Source organism: Hippopotamus amphibius, chromosome 9, assembly GCF_030028045.1.
Source record: "Hippopotamus amphibius kiboko isolate mHipAmp2 chromosome 9, mHipAmp2.hap2, whole genome shotgun sequence".
Taxonomy (NCBI): domain Eukaryota; kingdom Metazoa; phylum Chordata; class Mammalia; order Artiodactyla; family Hippopotamidae; genus Hippopotamus; species Hippopotamus amphibius.
This window is the reverse complement of record NC_080194.1, coordinates 66,588,352-66,602,560: the sequence shown is the minus strand read 5'-3', so window position 1 is coordinate 66,602,560 and position 14,209 is coordinate 66,588,352. Positions and strand designations below refer to the sequence as shown.

Sequence of the window (14,209 nt, the reverse complement as noted above, 5' to 3'; positions counted from 1 at the left end):
GAAGGACATATGCAGAGTTCCTGGTGTGTGGCATGTATTCAATCACTGCCAGTTCCCCTCTTCTTTTAAAGGTAAAAGGTGAGCACAACACCTGTGGTAGCTGCCAATAATATTCATTCTCTTAGGGCCCCCTCTCAACCTAGGGTATGTAGTCATTCATCAAGAGTCTTCCTGGGACTTCCCTGGTGGTGCAGTGGTTAAGAATCCTCCTGCCAATGCAGGGGACACAGGTTCGATTCCTGATCTGGGAAGACCCCACATGCTGTGGAGCATCTAAGCCTGTGTGCTACAACTACTGAGCCCACGTGCCACAGTTACTGAAGCCCGTGCACCTAGAGCCGGTGCTCCACGACAAGAGAAGCCACTGCAATGACAAGCCCATGCACACAACAAAGACTAACCGCCGCTCACCACAACTAGGGAAAGCCTGCGTGCAGCAGCACATCAACAAAGACCCAACACAGCCAAACATAAATAAATTTATTATTTTTTTAAAAAAAGAGTCTTCCTGAGAGGAGAAAAGATTTTTCTCTAATCAGAAGTGCATATGACCAAATTTTGCTAACTTTTTTTTTTAACAATATGGCTCATTAGGCAACAAACCACATTGTAAAGTTCAGCTCAACCTCAGCATGGTTTCTGGCTAGCTAATCTAGGCAGACTTTCATATCACATTGGCTGGAAGATGAATATAGTGTTTCATTCGGCATCATTACAATTACCACCCTGGTGCTGGTAATATTCTTTGGACTGCCCATGATGCTTGGTGGCTGAGCTGCAAGTCAGGAGTTTAATTTAGCTTTCTGTGCATCTGCAGGTTTTGTTTTCAACAGAGAACTTCAGGTTACATAACTGTCTTGGCTTCTGCTTCAGAAGGTGAACCTTGACTCTCTAAATTAACAGTCGATACAGATCCTCAGGAGCAGAGCTTGTTGTACCTGGAAGCAGTTTCCCCCCAAATCATTTGGAAGGTAACGAGATGGCTCTTGACCTCTCTACATGCTTGGCAGAAGGAGCAGGAGAAAGAACATTCTAAGCATAACTAGGTAGTCATTAAAAGGAGAGATACAATCTAAAAATCAGGCTAGGCTTTCTTTTTTCACACTCTTTCTAACTTTACCCTAATGCTGTCCATACTCCACTGGACTGATTTGTTCCCTCTTAGCAATCACTGTTGTGGGAGGGCATTTTGCCAGGAGTTTTAGAGAAGGGTGTTAAACAAAGGGAAATGTAACATGATGAAAATGGGGCTCCTGGGAGCACATGGCAGCAAATGAGAGAGGAATATAAAGTGAATACACTGTTCTGTCTAACACAAGGGAAATCAGGTTTGAATTAACACCTAACCCTAGCCCACAAGGTGCTTTCCATCTACTCAAGGGGATGACACATTTCAGTGTGACATACAAAGTCCTAAGATGAACAATTTTTAGGAACACAGAGGAAGAATATTGGAAGAAGGGGATAATCAGACACTAATTAACAATAATACACAGTTCATATAATATGGGCCTATTTGCAGATATGGATGATATAATTAAAGCTTGAAACTTGTACAAGGACGTTCATATAGTTAGTATAATTCCGGTCTTAGTCTTGTATCTAATTTTTCTGACTTCAAATCCTGTGTTTTCCCAATAGTGACAGGAAGCTGAGGGCACGCGGAGTGGTTTCATATCAATATACTACAGAAATGGAACTAAGATGTAAAAGGCTGGCAGGAGGAGGGTGAGGGAATTCGTTTTTAGTGAGTATATGAATTTCTGTGTTGCAAGACGAAAAAGTTCTAGAAATCTGTGGCACAACAACGTAAATATGTTTAACATTACTGAACCGTACATTTAAAAATAGCTAAAATGATAAATTAATGTGTCACCACAATATAAAAAAACCTAAAATTTAATATTATATTAATGAATTGTTATAAATATGCCAATAATTGTCATTGATTATATAATAAATAAATCTGATATGTATGGAGCACTAACTGTATGCCAGGAGCCATGTTAAACATTTAGCATGGACTATCTCACTTATTCTAAGAGCTCTTTTTGACAAGTTCAAAGTTTAGATGAGGTAACATGCCTAAGGTCTCACACAACTAGAGTGTAAGCCAGCCTGACTGTAAAACCATGGCCTCATATATGCGTTATTATACGATATTTGCTTTTCTCTTTCTGAATCTAGAAAAATGGTATAGATGATGTTATTTGCAAAGCAGAAATAGAGACACAGATGTAGAGAAGAAATGTATGGATACCAAGGGGGAAAGGGGTGGGGTGGGAGGAGTTGGGAGACTGGCATTGACACATATACATTATTGATGCTGTGTATAAAATAGACAACTGATGGGAACATACTGTATAGTACAGGGAACTCTACCTACTGGACTGTGGTGGGAAGTCTAAAAGGGAGGGGTATCTGTATGTGTATGACTGATTCATTTTGTTGTGCAATGGAGGTTAACACAACATTGTAAAGCAACCATACTCCAGTAAAAATTAATTAAAAAAAAAAAACATAGCCTCAATAGTCACCTCCCACACCAACTCTCCTTCACTGAACCATGCAATCAAAGTACACAGTTCAAAATCAGATACACATTCTTTCTTGTCTTGTGCACACATGGAGAACTAGATAAAGATGACAACTCACCAAAGGTCAAAATGAAGTCACTGATAGACTATTTAAACTGTTTAAAGGACAGGGTCTATAAATGCTGTGACCACTGTTGTTGGTAGAGGCTCTGCACTGCTGAGGGTTAGTCAAATAAACAGCCTCCCAATGTTCCTTCTCATTTAGATACCCCTGTGGCATTATTTGCTTCAAAAGGAGGTCTTCCCAGGTAACGAGATGACGTCTGTCTGTGACTTGACGTCAAATGAGTCACTTCACTGTCATCATGTAGCAAGCGCCTCAGTATAGATCAAGTTCACACTGTGGGAGCCCTGCAAGTTTCCTGATGAGTTTTCTATTGCTTCTTAAGTAATTGCGTTTGACACCCCGGCCTGACTAATATCAATGTGTGACCAAGTTAAGTATCGAGGCTAGCCAGCTTTTGCAGTTGTGAAGGCAGAAAAACACAACTGGACAATAAGAAGAAGGTCACTGTGCAAATACCATATCTCGACTTCAGGCAGAGAAGGCAAGCTATGAGCATGGGTATTTCCATCGCCTCATTTTTATTTGGTTTACAGGGAGTCTTGCTAATGAACAAGTGGTCTATGGGCAAGCAGCAGCAGCAGCTTACCTGGGAGCTTGTTAGAAACAGAAAACTCAAGCCCCATCCCAGAGCTACAGAATCAGAATCTGCATTTTGAAATGATCCGCTGGTGATTCATATGCATATTAATATTTGAGAAGCCCTGATATAAAAATGTGCACATTCTTACTTTTAAGAATTTAGTGTTTACTGGGACTTCCCTGGTGACTCAGTGGCTAAGAATCTGCCTGCCAATGCAGGGGACACAGGTTCGATCCCTGGTCCGGGAAGATCCCACATACCACGGAGCAACTAAGCCTGTGCTCCACGACTACTGAGCCTGCATGCCACAGTTACTGAAGCCTGCTTGCCTAGAGCCTGTGCTCCTCAATAAAAGAAGCCACTGCAATGAGAACCCCCGTGCACTGCAAGGAACAGTAGCCCCTGCTGTCCGCAACTAGAGAAAGCCCGTGTGCAGCAACAAAGACCCAATACAGCCAAAATTTTTAAAAAAAATTAAATTAAAAAAAATAATAAATGCACATCATTATATATACATAAAGAATTTAGTGTTTGCTAAATGTTTAATTGCAAATAAAAAGGAAACGATGACTGAATACACTAGGTAAGATTATCATACTAGTTACACAATGCTTTCACATGCTCTTTCTACTTTAATCCTTTTAACAATCTTTATCTCTCCTATCTTCTTACTAATAGAGATATGGTCCAAAGAAGGTAAAAAGATCGCATCTCTAGGGCAGGATTTGAATGCAGCATTCCAGCTCTAGATCCCCAAACTTTCCCTGTAAATCACACTACTCACTCGATGAATTCAGATCACTTGAACTTGGAATGGTCAGAAAAAGGACTTGAACTGATACTTGAAGAATGGGTGAGGCTTGCAGAAAAGAAGGATTTCCAGAGGAGAGAAACAGCAGGCACACGAGCACTTGGAGACTGGCATGTGAAAGGAGAAGGAGGCTTTCAGGGGAAGGCTGTAGAAAATATTTAAATGTAGGGGTCATGTTCCCACAAGAGAAACAGGAAGAATGAAATAACGAGAGAAACCAGATCACAGAGAGCCTTAAAGGCTAGGCCAAAGGGTGTGGCTATTTGGTAACTCAGCATAAGGAATGTATTTTCAGAAGGTAAGTTATTCCAGTTTTATTCATTAGGCTTTTCTTGTAGATTTTAGTATGCCATGGTAAATATACTTTAAAATTAAGAGATGGAAAAATTCCAAAAAACACATTGGAAAACTCTACACTACTGCACGTGGCAATTGCACCTTCTATAATTCTGCACTGGCTTCGTCAACCGTTGGCTATATCCCAGGAGACCTGACATCACTGCTTTCTGACAGGGGCACAGAGGATTTGCCAGAGCACTTGAGAATGTGTGAGGATGAAGAGAGCATTGGCTAAGAACACAGATGTCTTTAAGTAGGGCACTGCATGGATGATTCAGCTCTAGAGTATCAAAAGAATGTGGAGTAAGTTACATTGCCAGAGTGGACCTGAAAATATACTCTTAGGTCAATGATGTGCAAGTGAAAATGTTTTTCTATGAAGGGTCACATATACAGAACAAGTTGGTTCTTGAGCAATTTAGCAAAACATAAATGGTTGCTGTTTCACTTAAGAACAGGCAACACAAAAGTAACTGTATAAACACTTAAAAAAAGTAGTTTAATAAAATGTGAAGATTAAGAAAAGAAATCAGGGAAAGGAAAATTGAGAAAGAAGAGAAGGGACTAAAATGTAAGCAGATGCCAAGGAAATAGGAAGAAAATATAAAGAAGGAATAAGAAGAGAAGATGGTACAATGGGAAGACAATTTGTTGTGTTATCAAGGTTTTTAATATCCATTATCTACTGTAATAATGCTCTAATTTCATGTGGTAGCTATTATACCTATTTCACAATACAGAAACTGATACTACTAGAGATTGAGTAATTTGCCCAAAATTAAATTGGTGGTAAGTTGTAGAACTGAAATTCAAACACTCAATCCTTAACCCCCAGGAGGTACTGCACTAATGTCAGTCAGAAGCCAAACCACGTTACTGACTTCTCTAACATCTCTTTCCCCATCTGTAAAATAAGCTAGTACCTGTAAAGCTACTGGATACAGTAAGCTCAACAAATAATAGGTATCAACCCTTTGAAAAGGATTAGATAACAGACTACTGATAACTACAATTCTAAAGCCTCCTGGACTCTGGGTCCACGTTTGAGGATCAAAAACTCTCTCAGGAATCCTTGGTGTTTTGGCAAAGACTCCTCAAATCTACCAGGCACCAAATATTCCCTAGACTAAATCAATAATGTCTCCTACATGTATGTCCTACTAAATGTTAAATGTATATATGTTACACTGTGACTAATTAAATGCACATCAAGTTTAATTCCATGTATCATTGTATCAGTAAGTATTATCTCTATCAACAAATTCTAAAAACTTTGTATTCCAAAAGCCTGGGAAGAACCAGGAATGTAATTCTCATAGTATTTGACACAGAGGTGGGTAGTGAGAGCAGCCAGAGACCTTCATCTGAGCTTTCTACCCCTTAGACCAAGAATCTTCATCCCCGTCTTCTTAATGATTGTCCTCCCTCCTATCCATTCTTTCCACAGCAGAGATAAGAGATTTTTTTCTAATGGCAGTATTGATCTTGTCACTTTCCTGCTTAAAACCATTTAACTGGCCCAACTGCCTTCAGACTAAAGATCAAACTCCAGCTGGGCATAAAGATCCTTGTATAATCTGGGCCCTCCTTAGCAATCCAGGTTCCATCAGACACTGGTCTAAACTCCAACCTATTAATCTGCTTTCACTTCCAAGGACAAGAGTTCCTTCTTGCTGTCCACTTTTCTACTTTCTGTTCTTCCTCCTTTCTACTCTTCAGGGCTAATTTCTCAGAATTTCACACCCTGGCTTTGATATTTTTTTCTGCATGGAGTGTTCTCTGATCCTCTTGTCAAGGTGCATTAAAGGTTCCTCCCTCAGTAGCCTATAAGACCCCCATAGCATTGCTTACATTGCATTGCACTTGCCCCATAAATGGATTTTAAGCTCCATGAGGATGGAGGCCAAGTCTGAATTGTGCTCTAATGCCTAGTGACATACACACCACACAGCAAGTACTGAATAAAGATCTGCTGAATACGTTTTAAAACTCCATGAAAAAAAATCCTATTTTTCTCTGCTCCAAGGTGAGAACAGCTTTTGGTCATTGTTATCTGTTTTGGTTCTTTGCTTTCGTTAAATTCTAATTCCCTGTTGAAGAAAATTATGCATCAATAAATCTACAGTCAGAGCCCTAAGCCACAGACAAGGAAGTGAAGAGAGCAAGGTCATTAAAAGTGACTGCAAGAGATGACATGATACTATACATAGAAAATCCTAAAGATGCCACCAGAAAACTACTTGAGCTAATCAATGAATTTGGTAAAGTTGCAGGATACAAAATTAACACACAGAAACCTCTTGCATTTCTATACACTAACAATGAAAGATCAGAAAGAGAAATTAAGGAAACAATCCCATTCACCATTGCAACAAAAAGAATAAAATACCTAAGAATAAAGCTAACCAAGGAGGTAAAAGACCTGTACTCAGAAAACTATAAGACACTAATGAAAGAAATCAAAGATGACAGAAACAGATGGAGAGACATACCATGTTCTTGGATTGGAAGAATCAACATTGTGAAAATGACTATACAACCCAAAGCAATCTACAGATTCAATGCAATCCTTAATCAAATTACCAATGGCATTTTTTACAGGACTAGAACAAGAAATTTTTATGATTTGTATGGAGATAAAAAAAGACCCCGAATAGCCAAAGCAATCTTGAGGGAAAAAAATGGAGCTGGAGGAATCAGACTCCCCGACTTCAGACTATACTACAAAGCTACAGTAACCAAGACAATATGGTACTGGCACAAAAACAGCAATATAGATCAGTGGAACAGGATAGAAACCCAGAGATAAACTATGGTCAACTAATCTATGACAAAGGAGGCAAGGATATACAATGGAGAAAAGGCAGCCTGTTCAATAAGTGGTGCTGGGAAAACTAGACAGCTACATGTAAAAGAATGAAATTAGACACTCCCTAACACCATACACAAAAATAAACTCCAAATGGATGAAAGACCTAAATGTAAGGCCAGACACTATAAAACTCCTGGAGGAAAACATAGGAAGAACACTCTTTGGCATAAATCACAGCAAGATCTTTTTTGATCCACCCCCTAGAATAATGGAAATAAAAACAAAAATAAATAAGTGGGACCTAATGCAACTGAAAAGCTTCTGCACAGCAAAGGAAACTATAAGCAAGACAAAAAGACAACCCTCAGAATGGGAGAAAATATTTGCAAACAAATCAACAGACAAAGGATTAATCTCCAAAATATATAAACAATTCATGCACCTCAATATCAAAACAACAACCAACCCAATCAAAAAATGGGCAGAAGACCTAAATAGGCATTTCTCCAAAGAAGATGTATGGATGGCCAAAGGCACATGAAAAGCTGCTCAAGATATCTAATTATTAGAGAAATGAGAATCAAAACTACAATGAGGTTATCACCTCATACCAGTTAGAATGGGCATCATCAGCAAATCTACAAACGGTAAATGCTGGAGTGGGTGTGGAGAAAAGGGAACGCTCTTGCACTGTTGGTGGGTATGTAAATTGATACAGCCTCTATGGGGAACAGTATGGAGTTTCCTTAAAAAACTAAAAATGGAATTACCATATGACCCAGCAACCCCACTCCTGGGCATATACCCAGAGAACACCATAATTCAAAAAGACACATGCACCCCAGTGTTCACTGCAGTACTATTTACAACAGCCAAGACATGGAAGCAACATAAATATCCATCAACAGAGGAATGGATAAAGAAGATGTGGTACATATATACAATGGAATATTACTCAGCCATAAAAAAGGAACAAAATTGGGACATTTGTAGAGACATGCATGGACCTAGAGACTGCCATAAAGAGTGAAGTAAGTCAGAAAGAGAAAAACAAATGTCATATATTAACACATATATGCGGAATATAGAAAAATGGTACAAATCAACTGGTTTGCAAGGCAGAAATAGAGACACAGATGTAGAGAACAAACATGGACACCAGGTGGGGAAAGCAGTGGCGGGGGTGGTGTTGGGGTAGGATGAACTGGGAGATTGGGCTTGCCATATATACATTAGTAGTCAGAAAAATAATATCAAATTGCACACTTTAAATATATGCAGTTTATTTTATGTCAATTGTATCTCAATAAAAGTTCTTAAAGAAGTAGAAAGAAATAAAAAAAGTGACTGCAAAGAGTCAATAGCCCTGGCAGCAAGTTCTGGGGTCCTTGGCCTTTTTTCTGTTTTTTTTTTTTTTTGGCTGCACCATGTGGCATGCAGGATCTTAGTTCTCTGACTAGGGATTGAACCTGTGCCCCCTGCAGTGGAAGCGCAAAGTCTTAAACACCAGGGAAGTTTCTTGGCCAGGTCTCTTTCCCTCACCTCCTGGTTTTCCCTACCTATTCAGTGGAGTTAATTCTACTTGCTCAGTTTTTCATTTCTATAAGTTCAGTAAGTTTTGTATGGAGCTGGTGACAAAATTTAATTAATAGTTCAATGGGCATTGCTTTAAGTGTACTATGATTTTAACATGGAATCTATATAACACCTTATCCCTGAGGATATACAAACTTTCAAAATCCTTTCCAATTTCTCTTCAAAATGCATCCCAAAAAGAATTAGGTTAGTGACATGAATTATACCCATTTTGCAGATAGAAACCAGAAGACAGAGAGGTCAGGGATAATTTTCTTTTGAGCACATAACAGAAGGTTTTGAAAAAGGGATGTTTTTATTCTCTAATCCTATCACTTCCCTTTTGCCATCATACAGACTTCTCTCATACCATCTTTAATGCTTTAGTGTGTTTTGTTTTGTTTTTTTCTTTTATAAATCTTTCTTCTTCTAGGCTTTAAGCCCCTTACAGACAGAGGATAGGTCTTATTTTTCTTTTTTTTACTGGCTTAGATTCTGGACTTGTGCAAGTCATGCAAGAAATGTTTGCTGAAATGTTTGTCCAGGTCTTAAAAGTTCTCTGCTGTGTTCTTAGGCTTACTGTCACGGAAGCATCTCTGTCTTGTGATTTATTGAAGAAAAATCTCAGTTTCAAAAGAAACAAATATTTCCTGATTTTTTGCTTTTTACTTTAACAAGAGAGGACCTACTTAAATATATTTTTCAAATAAGTAACTCCTAGATATTAATGCAGATAGATGCAAGTCTCTCTGGAGATTAATGGGTTACTGCCAGGCCTTAAAGGAGACTGCTAGAGAGAGAGGAGCAGCTGAAAGTTTTGTAGATGCTTAGTCACATGGTTCAATAGTGACAGTTGGGAGTGAGTAGAGAGAAAAAAAAAAAAAAAAAGCAACTATTCAATTAGTCCAGATGGAGAAAAACAGCCCATAAGCTAATTGATTATAGCTATCTTGACAGCTGATTACAGTGTCTGCCTGTAAAAACACAGGGGGAAAAAAGCACACACACGCACAAAATGCATAGCTCTCTTTGGTTGCTTTTCATTGGTTTCTGGTAAAATATCCACCAAATAGATGATGCACTGCAATCCAGCCCTTCTTAGGTAATAGAGTGAATGCAATGATGTTATGATGGGAGGTGTGGTCAGCTGAGCGCAGAAATTTAGGCAGCCTTGCTGACTGTGGCTTGGATTGTCTTGGGAGCTAAGCGCTACATCAATCACCCTTCTGTGTATAAAGGCAGAACCTCTGGGATACCTCTCTTTTGTGCCCAAGTGACTTACAGGTGATGACACTATTAGGGCTAAAGATCCACTGTCAAGCGAACCATCTGCATCCAGGTGTTTCTTTAGGACGGAAGATGATTTGCCCTCAAGCCTGCTCCCCAGTTCCCCTGGTGGCCCATGACTGTTGGTAGCCCATTCTGCTCAAGCAATTACAAAGACAAATGTAGCACATGCCCTTGGGAGGAAAGATAGATCATAAACAGCAAAATTATAACGCAATACTCTGAATTCTTTGATGGTGCTCTTGGGGCCCAGAGGAAGCACACACTTCTGTTGTTGGGCAATTGCGGGTAGAGAAGTCTTCTCAAAGCAGGTCTAGAACTGGGCTTCTAAAGTCAGTAAGAGCGGGACTCCCCTGGTGGTCCAGTGGTAAATAATCTGTCCTGCAATGCAGGGGATGCAGGTTTGATCCCTGGTCAGGGAACTAAGATCCCACATGCTACAGGGTAACTGAGCTCTTGCGCCTCAACAAAAGAGCCCGTGTGCTGCAAACTACAGAAGAGAAAACCCACATGTCTCAACTAGAGGGAAGTCCATGGGCCTCAGCGAACATCCCACATGCCATAACTAAGACCCTATGCAGCCAAAAAAAAAAGTCAGTAAGAGTTTTTCAGATATATGTAAAACACATAGCACTGGATCTAACAAAGATTAACTTTTCAAATAAAGAAGAAATCTTTTGTTATTTATGAAAGTAATATTATTACTATTAATTGGAAGGCAGAGTGTTCTGGCAGGGAAACAACATGCATGAAGGCATTAAGAAACATCCCATGCTGGGAACAAGGAACAGTTCTTTGTGGCTAGAAGAGGAGGGGAGTGACCACGGAATTCTCGATTTGGCAAGATGACTTTGTTGGCAGAGTGGAGAGTGGATTGGTAGGTTAAGAGAGGGAGATGGAATCAAGGAGACCAATTAGGCAGCTATTATAAAAAGTGGGACTATTCTCTGAGGGGACAATACAAGGAAACGTTGCTCCACTCCAGCTCCACACCAGACCTACTGAATCAGAATCCCTGGGCAGATCTCCACTTGTTAAGTGCCCCACACAGCCAGAACTTCAGAAGTCAGGCACAGCAGTGACTTTTACTCAGTGCCTTTCTCAAAAAGTCTCCGAGTGTGCGTGCCTGGGGACACATGGTAACCAGAAGGGGATACCCCTGCACCAAGCTGATCATTCTAGGGGAGGCGGCACCGGCAGCAGAGGAGCAAGCAGGGCCCTGTCACTACGTGACTTGAGTGTCTCACCCTTGAAAGCTTTGAAAATGAATCCAAAGGAGGAGTTCCAAAAGAATTTAGGGGGCCGACTCCACAAAGGCAGAACATACTTTAGATTTTCAATTACCCAGTGACCATCAATAAGGACGCAGGAGAAAACAAAGGTCTTAGCCTTGGTCCCCCATGAATGGGCTGGGTAACTTGCATAAGTTTCACTTGTATATTACACTCTGACTCCGCAACCAGAACTTTCCACACTGTGGACAAGACAATTATAGTGAAAAGAATGACATCCACCTGAATTATGTCCCAGAAACTAAAATCATTTCAGTTTCCCAAGCTCTTAATCTACAGAAGATACTACAATAAGTACACGGCATTCCTTATTTTGTTCAAGACTCTCCAAAACCCTGGGAGATAATTCTTAGATTCTACAGATGGAGAAATGAGATTTTGAGAGCCTAAGTAACTTGAGAAAGCTTACTGAGCTAGGAAGCTAGGAAGTGACAGATCCAACCCTCAACCTGGATCAGATCAAACCAGTGCTGGTAACCACCACTCTTACTGCTTACATGTCTCCAGGATTCATAGCCCATTTTGGAATATAACCTCCTTGAGACCAAAGGCTAAGTAAAATTTAGGATTATCTTTGAGTTTCTCCCTTAGGCCTCCTCTACTTTTTTTTTTTTTGGTTTGTTTAATTACTGAGTTTTAGGATAGTAAGAGAATTGGGTCAAGGAAATTCTGCCAATATAAGACCCCTCTCTCCTGCTGCCCACCTGTCTGAGCATCCTCAGTGGAGGCGGCATTCAAGAGGCTTCCCCTGCCAGGTGCAGATCCTGCTCTCTCAGGGAAGAAAACAAACTATCCTGGGAGCCTGAGAGTTGTTTTTGCAATTACTATATAAATCTATTGATTGTATTAGTTACTTTTAGAAGTAAAGCTGGGCACGCTGGGAGAATTTTGATAAGAAAAGAAGAAGCCAGGCTGTTAGCACATGAGGCTCAGAGTTCAATGCTTGTTCAAAACCAGCTTTTAGCAGACATGCTTTTACCTGCTATTTTAGATATTTTATTATGTCCAGGAAGGAAGAGAAGGGGAATAGTTATGGGCAAAGTTATAGGGACATTGGGATTGCAAAACTGAAACCAGTGAGAATGCGAGTCCATTCATTCATTCATTCAACAGATATTTGTGATTGAGCAACTAACTATGGGCAGTTTTTTATTTGTGTGGTTCCAACATGCATGAATTTCCATTACTGTGGTTTGATTAAGAAACACCAGTTCCCTAACGACACAATTCAAATTTCAGTTACCACAATATATTTAGCTGAGAGTGAGTAAAGCATAAACTTGCTATTAGCTCTTTGGTCCACAAGTCATTACACAGTAACAGATGTACATCATGGCCAGCAACCCATCACGTCATTCCTTTCAAAGTCTGTTGGGAATGGGTCAGTGCAGACTTTTTCCATTCACACACAGACAGCAAAGCACGTTGTTGTTTTGTCTTCTCATCTCCTAGTGGCAAACCCACATGTGATTTTACAGAAATGGATAATCCAAAGAGGGAATTTGCCAATGATGATGAAAGTGCAGCAAAGAAACAAAAAGTGACAATGCTATAAGTGAAATTCAAATGGAACAGTGGAATTTTAGAAGACATAGCTGATCATGGGAATGTTGACACTGCCACCCTTTAAGAAAGACCAGATACACAGCCAGGGGAACTTACTAAAGGCAAACTTAGGAACATAAATGAAGAAAGTGATTGGGAATGAAAAGGATGAAGATGTCCCAGAGGAAATAACACTGGCATAAAACTGCACATAAAAAGAGTTCTCAGAGATATTTTGTAACCTTGAAAGTGCAAGGCATTAAAGGTTAGAAGCTGATCCAAACCTACAAAGGAGCGTGACAATTCACTTAGGCATACAAAAGCTCCTTGGTCAATATCTTTGACAATGGTATGTTTTCCCCATCGGTTATTAAGATGTCATCTTTATGATCTCTCCCTATGATGCAAAAGCGAGGGCTGCTTGTATTAATTGCCAGGCATCAGGAAACACGGTCCCTGCCCTCTTGATACTCTTACATCAAACAAATTAATTCTAAAAATCTGTGATTAATTTTTCAGCTTAATGGGGGTGTTAGCTTAGCTCAGAGTACCCATAAGGGATTTAGAGAGGAATTGTGGGAAGCTAACTGGTAAGGGGGTGGGTATGGAGAGAACAAAATAGCAAAGGAAAAGTTGGAAGGGGGTGTTCCCCATCTGAGGAGAATGCAAATCCCCCAGCCCAGCAGCTCTATTTCCTGCCCCACAGGCCTGGTGAGGAGTGACTCTGGGCTGGTTTCTAAACTGGCTGCCATCAGCTCAACTGGTAATACACATTAACTGACATCAGAATGCAGAGATACAGGTTAAGATTCCTTCTCAAAAATAATCCAGAAACCGAAAATGCTACCAAGTGCCACTCTCAGCCAACTTGTGTACTGGTTTTACGAAACCAGTACAAAGTGTTTGGATGCAGATCTCCAAAGCCATGGACATGCAAAGTAGCATCTGCGGTTGCGAAAATATGTTCTTCAGGAAATCAAGTCACGGGAGTATATGAAATGACACATCTGGTTTTAGGCACTGGCTATGATTTTCAAGTCCAAAATGCATATTATGTTGGGTTGTTTTGTCCATCATAAAATGTTCGAGTTTTCAATTTATGGCCTCTACCAAGGAAGACATAGGGCTATGTGATAGACACGTGGATGCTCCCAGCAGCACAGCTGGTAAGAGGTGGACAGCTCCTTAGGATTCATCTCGTCCAACCTCGGCGGTTAAACTTTTACAAATGAGGTGAATTTAGTCTAGAAAGACCAACTCGCCAGCTCCGCAGTCAGATTTCTACCTCACAATAACAACAGCCA

General features: G+C 40.1%; 1 protein-coding gene across 5 annotated transcripts in view; it reads right to left on the bottom strand.

Moving 5' to 3' along the window:
• DLG2 (discs large MAGUK scaffold protein 2) overlaps positions 1 to 14,209 on the bottom strand; it is a 1,973,535-nt gene that overhangs the window by 227,944 nt on the left and 1,731,382 nt on the right. The window lies entirely within an intron of this gene.